This window comes from Rutidosis leptorrhynchoides, chromosome 2, assembly GCF_046630445.1.
Source record: "Rutidosis leptorrhynchoides isolate AG116_Rl617_1_P2 chromosome 2, CSIRO_AGI_Rlap_v1, whole genome shotgun sequence".
Classification (NCBI taxonomy): domain Eukaryota; kingdom Viridiplantae; phylum Streptophyta; class Magnoliopsida; order Asterales; family Asteraceae; genus Rutidosis; species Rutidosis leptorrhynchoides.
This window is the reverse complement of record NC_092334.1, coordinates 113,142,648-113,152,607: the sequence shown is the minus strand read 5'-3', so window position 1 is coordinate 113,152,607 and position 9,960 is coordinate 113,142,648. Positions and strand designations below refer to the sequence as shown.

General features: G+C 34.2%; 1 pseudogene; it reads left to right on the top strand.

The window, feature by feature from the left end:
• Positions 1-2,065: 2,065 nt before the first annotated feature.
• LOC139888184 (zinc transporter 4, chloroplastic-like) lies at positions 2,066-3,166 on the top strand (annotated as a pseudogene).
• The last annotated feature ends 6,794 nt before the right edge of the window (positions 3,167-9,960 follow it).

The following is a 9,960-nucleotide window of genomic DNA, read 5'->3' as shown; positions in this document are numbered from 1 at the left end:
GTGAAAGATTAGAAATCAAGTTACGATCCAGGGAATCATCAAGCGAAACGGTTTGCCAAACGGGCTACGAAACGGCCTGCCAGTGTGGCAAACTGCCTGCCAAACACCCAGATCAAACGGCCTCATTAAACGGCTTGCCTTAGTAAACGGGCCCTACAAACGGCTTGCCAAACAGCCTACCAGCCGTTTGCAGACAAATTTTGAGCTTATTTAAAGGGTCTTTGTCATTCATTCCAACACACACTACAATTCACTTCTTTCTCTCTCTTGTGCAATATTAGTCATACTCTCAAGGCCTTCGACTCCGTGCGGGAAACCTAGTACCCGAAGAAGAATGCCGAAGATTGTATTAGGAGCGGTCTGGAGTCTTGAAGTTGTCACTTTTGTATTCGAAACTCGTTTAATCTACTGGTACCTCTATCCCTTATCTTTATATAATGTCTTCTATCAATATGTTCTATGATATTGTTGCCATGATTAGTGAGTAGTTATCTTTAGTGTACGCTATGATGTAAGCAGTTATAATGCCGAAATAATGTTATGGTTTGTGTATGCTGTTGAAATGATTTCCGATTATGATTTAAACTCAATCGCTTTTCCAACTAATAGAACGTAGTTATTGGCTCTGTTATTGGGAAGTCGCGAACCCCAATTCAGAATACACTATCTATGTCACCCCTTGGTAAGAGAAGTCTATCGGATACAACATAAGATCGACTGAGGCACACAGGTTGTAGTAAGTCTATCAAGCTTTGGATTCTGACTGAGGACTCTTTCGTAGTGAAACATCTGACTAGACCCTTAGTACATTGTCGGTCCTAGACCATGCTAGTGTAGTCACCAAGCATATAAACTTCGTACGTGCATGCTGAAGCACAACTGTTGTTGTAAGCTGTACCTCTGCTAAGTAAGGCCATGGAACCTGGTTAGTGTTGATTATTACACTGCACCATAATGCAGTCTCAAGCATTGCACCCCGCTTGAGGGATTCTTAGTTAATTAAGGAACTGTTTGTTTAGGCACATAAAGGATTGGACCGTTAGGATAACCGAACCTGTTCATGGAATTCAGCTTGACTTGGCCATGGTGTTCTTTATGGTTGAACTCTTTTTAAGGGCCTAACTATCTTTTAAAACCAATTATTAACGAAAGCATTGAAACACATCACATCTCTCGGATATGGTAAACCATGTATTCTATTATGCTTAAGAAAGTTTAGACCATTGTGGAATGTTAATACGTCACCCAACCGAGTCGCTCAATTGGATAAGCCGTCTGAACCTGTATGCATGTAGTCAGACTGCACGGGCGTCGGGGGTAAGGGACGTTACTGTCTATTCAGAATCTTCAAGCCCAACGCAGTACCCAGTGACATGTCTTATGACAGGGGCGTTTAGGACCAGTGTAATGAATACAAGGCCTCTTCCTATTCATGAGCCAGCATTCCATAATCTCGGCAGAATAACTGATGAAATCATAGTATGCACTCATTTTAACCTTATCTGAATTACGAATATTATCGCATTTACTTTATCTGTCTTATAAATTAGAAAATCCCAAAATTAAGTAACCACTACTCCTTCATAACTATCTTAGGCTTAAATATAGGTTCGATTCTACTGATATCTCAAAAATACGACTCTAGGTCATACTTCCCTTACTCATGCTAATGAGTAGTACGATTTAGGCCCCGCTAAATATAAATTTAAAACAGTACCACCCCCTTGGTGGTTGATTCTGGCGTGCTGTGGCCCGACACACCGCACAAATAAAACCGTCCATTTTGGACTTATCAACTGGATCGACTTATACCCAAGTCGCGATGATAAAACCGCTCTTATCCCTAAACTTGTGCCGATTTCTGTCAGTCTTGTTGCGGGCATCATTGGTGTTGCAATCCATTGGGAGGCAAGAATTGGCGGTTCCTCAAAACTGATTATAAACTCTTTTTTTGCCACCAAGGGTCCAAGGCATTCACGGCTAGTGTGATCCTTGCGACTGGATTTGTTCTCATGTTACCAGATGCTACATATGCATTAACGAACCAATGTCTCCCTGAAACGCCATGGGCCCACTTCTCTTTTCGGGTTTTATTTCAATGATGGCTGCTTTAACAACATTTCTTGTTGACTTTGTTAGCACTCAGTATCATGAGAGTAAACAAAGAAATACATGATGTTCAAGATGTATTGGTGGATTCTGATTCACAGTCTTTGATAGACGGAGAGGCCGAAGATGGTGGTGCGTTCATCATGATGACGACGAGGGTAGTATTCAGCATGTTGTGGTTTCACGGGTATTTGTACTGGCTCAATTATCGAGTTAACTAAGTTATATCTTGTTATCTTGACATTCTCACAAGATGTGTAAGGTTCAAACCTTAGTAGCAACATATTTTGGATTGGACTGGCAAGAGAAAAAGTGGGAAATAGTCACGGGATAAGCTGTTTAAACTGCGTACTGAAACTAGTGCACCTTCCCGAAAAAGACATTATATGCACTAGATTAAAAGGATCAACTTCGTTCTGCGTTCATCACAACGTTGTTTCGTAACCGCTCCGTCGGATAGTCAGAAAAACCTATATGTTAACCATCAACCCTTATTTTACTAAATACACAATTTTTGTTCTAATCCAGTGATTCAATAAGGGGATGTGGCCTAGCTAGGATAGAAGCTCTTGTTGAGAAGCATTTTTTTAACATGATTCTGTTTTTAAAAGGTACTAGAAGTTGGAATCACATCCCCTTTGATTATGATCGGATCTTCACTAGGCATTTCACAAATCCCGTGTAACATAAGACCTTTACTTGGAGCATTATCATAGTATCAATTCTTTGAAGGGTTTGCACTAGGAGGCTGCATCCCCAGGCAAAGTTTCATTCGACTGTAATGGCATGCTTTTTTGCTGATACGACTCCTTTAGGAGTCGATATAGGCATGATTATTAGCTCATTTTACAACTCATATAGCCAAAGAGCTCTAGTAATTGAAGGAATATTAGATTCTATATCTGCTGAGATTTTGGTTTATATGGCTTTAGTTGATCTAATTGCTGCTGATTTCATGAGCAAGAAAATGAGATGCAATGCAAGGCTTCAAGTGGTGCCTTATATTGCATTGTTCCTTGGGGCTGCATTAATGGCCCTTCTTGCCATTTGGTCCTGATAATCGGAACCTATAAAAATGATGCTACCAAAATCCTCCATCAAGTTATTGTGATCCGTTGGTTTAGACTGAATTTGAGTTTTAAAAAAAAGTTAGTCTCATGTGAAGGCTCGCTATAGGCGACTCTAAAGATTTAGTCGCTGAGGTCAAAATGACCACAAAATGGGCTTTGCTGTTTTTAGAGTTTATAGTATGTATAATCATCTGATATAAGGTTCTTGTGGATGAAGAATTTCTTCGGTTTCGTATCTTATGGTAGTGTATATACGTCCCAGTATACCAAATGGTCATTGGTCTAGCTGTATCGACATTTCGAACGTTGAGATTGAGCTTTAAAATCCTGAAATGAGATAGATATATATATATATATATATATATATATATATATATATATATATATATATATATATATATATATATATATATATATATATATAAATTTGTGAATTAATGATTTAATTCGTGATAATATGTGTATGAGTTGCTTTTAAAGAAGATATATGTCCCAGTACAAATGAAAATATATGTGTACTGGCAGGTTGATTTTGCTTGTTTTCAGTTGAATGAATGCGTATGGTGTGGTAGATATATGTGTGTTAATTCTACTTTGTCTTTTAGGGACATATAATGATGTCCATTTTAATATGTGCGAGCACGCCCTGACTTGGTTCTTTTGGTTGCAAAAAGGCATTTATGGGCTTATGGCAACTGGACATTTGGACATATTGATCTTGACCAACAAGTAAAAACAAGATTGCCGATTTTTGTATGGCCCCTACCCATCAGTCCCATGACCATATGGTTCATAATATACTTTTCTTTTCCTTTTTAGTTTAATATTTAAATTTAAATTAAGTTAGTCAAGTTTCTGAAACTTTCAATTAATTTCACTTATTAATTAATCAACTAATTAAACTACTTTATTTGGGTTGCAAGCTCATTTACCAAATTGTCATTTTTTTTTTTTTTTTTAACGGCAAGCTTGCATCAGTCCGGACCGAAGCCTAGTCATCATTTGCAGATACACACGCGTTCGGGCAGGAAACCCGAACCATATTACAGGGATCCGAACCTTAAACCATCCCGAAGGGCAGGCGGGTCGGATCTGGGTCCTGAATAGGTCGGTAAAACCTTCCCAGGGGCAACCCGGCTTATGGTAAGTAAGCCTACCACGGGTATTTTTAAAGAGTGGGATTCGAACTTGAATCCACTGCTACCCCTTGCCCTGGCCCCACCGAAGTGAAACCAAGGATACCACTCAGCCACCGCAGCCACCGCCAGAATTGTCATTCTTTTTAATCTATACAATCATCTAAATGATATACTAGTACTTAACATTAAATTAATAAAGTACATGTATCATACCTAAGATTTACGTTCTCTATACATGTTTAAGAAAAGTTTGATTCATAAAAAGCATTAGAATGAAATTACGTAGTACCGAAGATTTACGCTCTTTACGATGAAGGCGGACGACAAAGATAGTGATGATGATGATGATAATGATGACAACCAAGTTTGCTCTTGCTCAAAGTCGGATTCATAGGGTCTTGTGATCGCATATGGTGTTGCTTTGAAGAACGTTGGCCATGGGTGCTTAATTCAGATAATGGTTTCTTCTTTAGTTCGTTGGTTAATTCGAGCAAGATTTTGATTTTATAGTTTTCATAGTTTTATGATTTTTTTCTAGTCAATTTGTGTGTCGGGTTGTTTGTCTTGAGGTCGTGTAGTGAGTAGTTTGAGGTCGTGATAATCGTTGTATTTTTCTTTCCATTTTATACTTCTAGCTTCTAGCTTCTTTCTAATTTTTATCAATTTGTAATTTATTCCTGCCTTTAAAAAAAGTACAAGTATTATACTCGTGTGTGTGTATATATATATATATATATATATATATATATATATATATATATATATATATATATATATATATATATATATATATATATATATATATATGAGATTTTACTTTTATAAGAATATATGAAAATACATACAATTTTCTATTACTCCTTACTTGATTTTGATTTTCCTTGTATGCAAACAAAATATGTTCTTGTGTTATCTCAATTAAGATTTCAAACCAATACATGATATCAATCCAAACCTTATTAGAAACCCCTTTTGGCTTCTTTACAAGTTATGATGATCATATATCTCTATATATTTATCTTAAGACATTGTATACACGAGTATAATACTTGTACTTTTTTGCAGGAATCAATGGAAAAACTGAGAAATGTGTGTATTTTTATATATTCTTATAAAAGTAAGATCTTATATATATATATATATATATATATATATATATATATATATATATATATATATATATATATATATATATATATATATATATATACACACACATTGTAACGACCCGGATTTTTCCGCTAATATATTGAAGATTAATATTTACATAATTAAATGTTTCCAACATGTTAAGCAATTAAACTTGTCAAGATATATATATTTGGAATGGATTTTATGCAAATGTTTGACCACCCAGTCTGTCTGACGATTCACGAACGTCATTATTTGAAATAATTATATAATGATGGATATATGGATATATATATACTTATGATTTGTTAAAATGATATTTAAGTATCTCATTATATATAATAACAATTGGTTATATACATAAAATGAGATTACTAACTTAAAGACTTCAAGACTATATACATATATATAACGATTAACGTTGTAATAACTTCTAAATTAAAATGTATGTATATGTATTGTATTAATATGTATTAATACACTTTTGAAAGACTTAATAATATATATCAATATATTTATACTCAATAAAGATAGCTATACTCATTTTCTCATTCAATTTTATCAAGAATCCTATTCGTATTCATACGGTATTTATACTCGTATCATACCCAGCTTCTATACGTATTTACTATGGGTATATACATACCAAATCATTGATCTTAGTAGCCCTCAATCAGTTGTGAGACATGTATAAACATGATGTAGACTTGTGGGAACCATGGCTTGGAAACTAGTATGACTAAATGCATAAAATTACAAACCATGGAGCCATGTTGTTGCCCCCATTTTGATGCCAACATATAGGATAAATAACCATCCATTTCATTCCAATTAACTACATCATTTTACTCTCTAAACACATACTCAAACACTCTCTCAAACCTCCATTCAATTCAGCAAGTATTGGTCTCATAATCCAAGTTATAATCATCATAACAAAGCTTGATCAAGAACACTTCAAGAATCATTCCATGTGTACAAGTTTACTTCAAATCTTTCAATCCAAATCCACAACTCTTTAGAATCCATAATCCTACTTTCATATCAGTAGCTTCTCATCTAATAATCAAGGTAAGAATCATATATAAACTTTGGTTCAATTTATATACTTATAACTATCTTAATTCAAGATAGAATTCTTATTCGAACTTTTGTTCATTCCATGTTTATACTTCAAGAATTCCAAGCCATCAAGTGTATCTTTGAACTCAAGATATTCTCCTTATTTCTCTAGTAACTTTACTCATTTGATTTGAGGTAGTAACCTTATTCATAATCTTATTCGATTAGTATTCATATAGCTATCTTGTTTTGAGTTTATAACTAATAATAACAAGAACATAGTTTAGATTATTTCTAAACCTGTTTGCAAACAAACTTAATCCTTCTAAATTGACTTTTAAAATACTTCAACACATGTATTGTGACAGTATGTCAAGCTAACATAAGGATATAAAACTTGTAAACACGAAGAACACCTTAAAACTGAACATACGCCGTCATAGATCATCGGGGGCTTTTTTGGGTTTAATTTTAAAAACCTATCTTAAACTTTGAATTAAAAGATTTCCTTTAATGAAAAATCTTATTTTATATGGATATGAAATATATCCAAAATCCATGGTTAAACTCTAAATGGAAGTATGTTTTTCAAAAGGGTCATCAAGATGTCGTTCTTACGACGAATATGACTATCTTCTCTTATTTGACACCTAAGCTGTATTTTCGACTATAAACTTATACTTTTTCTGTTAAGATTAATAATGTTGAGTTCGACATGAAACCATGGTGTGACGACCCGAAAATTTCTGATCAAATTTAAACTTAATCTTTGTATGATTTCGACACGATAAGCAAAGTCTATTATACCGAGTCTCAAAATTTTTGAACTGTTTCATGAAATCATTTGACCTTCGACCAGTCCGACGATTCACGAACAAAATTGTATAAATAAATAGATATATATAAATGTATATAATTTCTCTCATATATTATGTAACTCCTGACTTATATGTAAATAGTAATTAATTTATTGTATAATATAGATATAAAAGTGATATTTAAATATACTATTAAAATTTAATAATTAATTTCAATTTACTATAAAAGTGAAACTATATGTTAGGAGAAGAAAAATCGAAGGAGTAGGTGTGTGTTTACCCTTTGTGACATAGGTCACATATTATATCTATTTATGAATTTGTTAGGATCACCTAAAAGAAACGTTGTATTTTAGTAACGGATAAAACACTGACGGTGGTTGTTGTTCTGTTATGTAATTAGACATGATTGTCTATGTATTTAAAATAAGTGGGTTGCTTTATTAAAATATACCCGTGACTTTCTTTATTACATTCTGTGTTTGTTTTCACCATCACAAGTTAAAACATATACATATTTTTAAATACTATTATCTTAGAGTATTTTTTTTTTTTTTGAAAGTGTCGATAGAGATTCGAAATATCTAAAATCAAATCAAATTTTGTACACAATACAAGAATAGATATTATTAAAAACTTAGGCGGCTAACTATTTACATCAATTATTTGAGATTCACTGTATCACTAACACGTTTTCATTCTTCCTTTTTCATCAACTTGATTGATGATTGATATATGGTATTATATGTATATGTGTTGTATGCATATAGAAAACACACACATACACAAATTCACTACTTCTTCTTCAACATCACACCACCGACGACCTCTATCTTCACGTCACTGAAATCATATCCTATCACCACCATCGACTTCCATTACAACCACCAACAACTTCCACGACCTATGTTTTATTCTATCTATTTATTTTTTTTCTTAACGGGCACCACAAACCACTCCTGAGCACCACTTATATTCTATGTTTTGTGTATGATTCGATCATCATCCATCGCCATTAGACAACCAAGAACTCACCATCATAAACCATCATCAAACCCACTTGAAATACTCTTGAACCACCTTCTTCGTGTAACTCACTTCGACCACCTTCATCACCATCAAACCATCAACCACCACAAACGTCGCTCATTAAACAACTACACCTGCTACTAAGTTTATATTTTTCTGTTCCGGTTAAAACCATTAAGAGAATGAATGCTACAATAACAATATCCAAAACAATACACGTAATTTGAGAAGATGATAACGCTTGTTGCTGCATCGTGTTCCATTCACTGTTACGGTGGAGATAAATGGAAAAGAAGGTGAAAAGTGAACGTTATTGTAAGTGAAACTGCAAATTCCTTTTCCTACCGTTACAATTACATACTATGTAACTGAACCCAAAACAAATCACCACCGCTATCATGTTTGTTTGTTGTCTATTCTATGTAACCACAAGACACCAATAAATGAAGAAAGCTAATGCACCTGTTACTTCTGTTTCTTACTTCTACTATGGACGGAACCATAAACTCGTTTGTATGATAGTTATGTCGAACAACACATACAAAACCACCCTCTTCACCATCGAACCCATTTAATCACCACCATTGAAGCCACTGCTACAGCTGCTACAGTTACCGTCTCTATTTTTATTCGAACACCACTTATATATTATTACCTATGCATATAGACACCACCTTATTTCACATTTGTGTTTTTCATCTTGTACAAACACCACAAAACACCACTGAATAACCGCCACCACCTTTACCCATTACACCCACCCCCAACTCGTGTAGCTAGGCTGCGTTTTTATTTTTTTTCTTTTCTATTTCCATTTGACACCATAGCAATTGGAGATGAAGTTATTATTGATGAATTAACGATAATAATCATGCTGGTAATGTCTCGTTGATGTAAGAAATAATGATAGCATTATTGTATATTAAAGTAGAGATAGTGGATGATGATAAGATAAATTATGGTGATATAAAAAAATGAATGAAGGGTATCAAATGAGTGTTAGAGAAAATGATGTCTTGGGTGGGGTTTATGGGACCGAAATAGAGTCCACTAAGTGATTATCCGGTGATGATGTGAAGGTGATTATGATGATACTTAAAATGAAAACGATAATGAAAATGATTATGATTATGATTATGATCATGTCGTGGTCATGATTAAAGATGATGAGATGATGATGATGGCATATGTGATATATGATGATGATGATGATGAAATGAAACGGTTATGATGATGAAGTGATGTCATGGTGATGGTGCTGGGTCAAGATGTCTTATTCGATATTTTTTTTCTCCAACTGAACACAGAAAACATCAGCTATTTAATTTAATAGGGATACTGGACAAATCGTGTTGGGCTTAGATAACAGGGCTTATTGGGCCGTATTCTATTGTATAATTGGGCCGAGACTCATGGTTTAAGGTTGGGCTGAGACAGATAATAGGTTAAATAAGGTTAAGCTGGGATTAAACCAGAAAAACTGAAATGGAGGAGTGGTCTTGGTGTGGTGTTGTGTTAGCGAGAGGTCATGGGTTCAAGTCTAGGCAAAGGCAATTTTTTTTTTTTAGGAGCTTATTCTTGTGAGGTAGTAATTTTACTAGT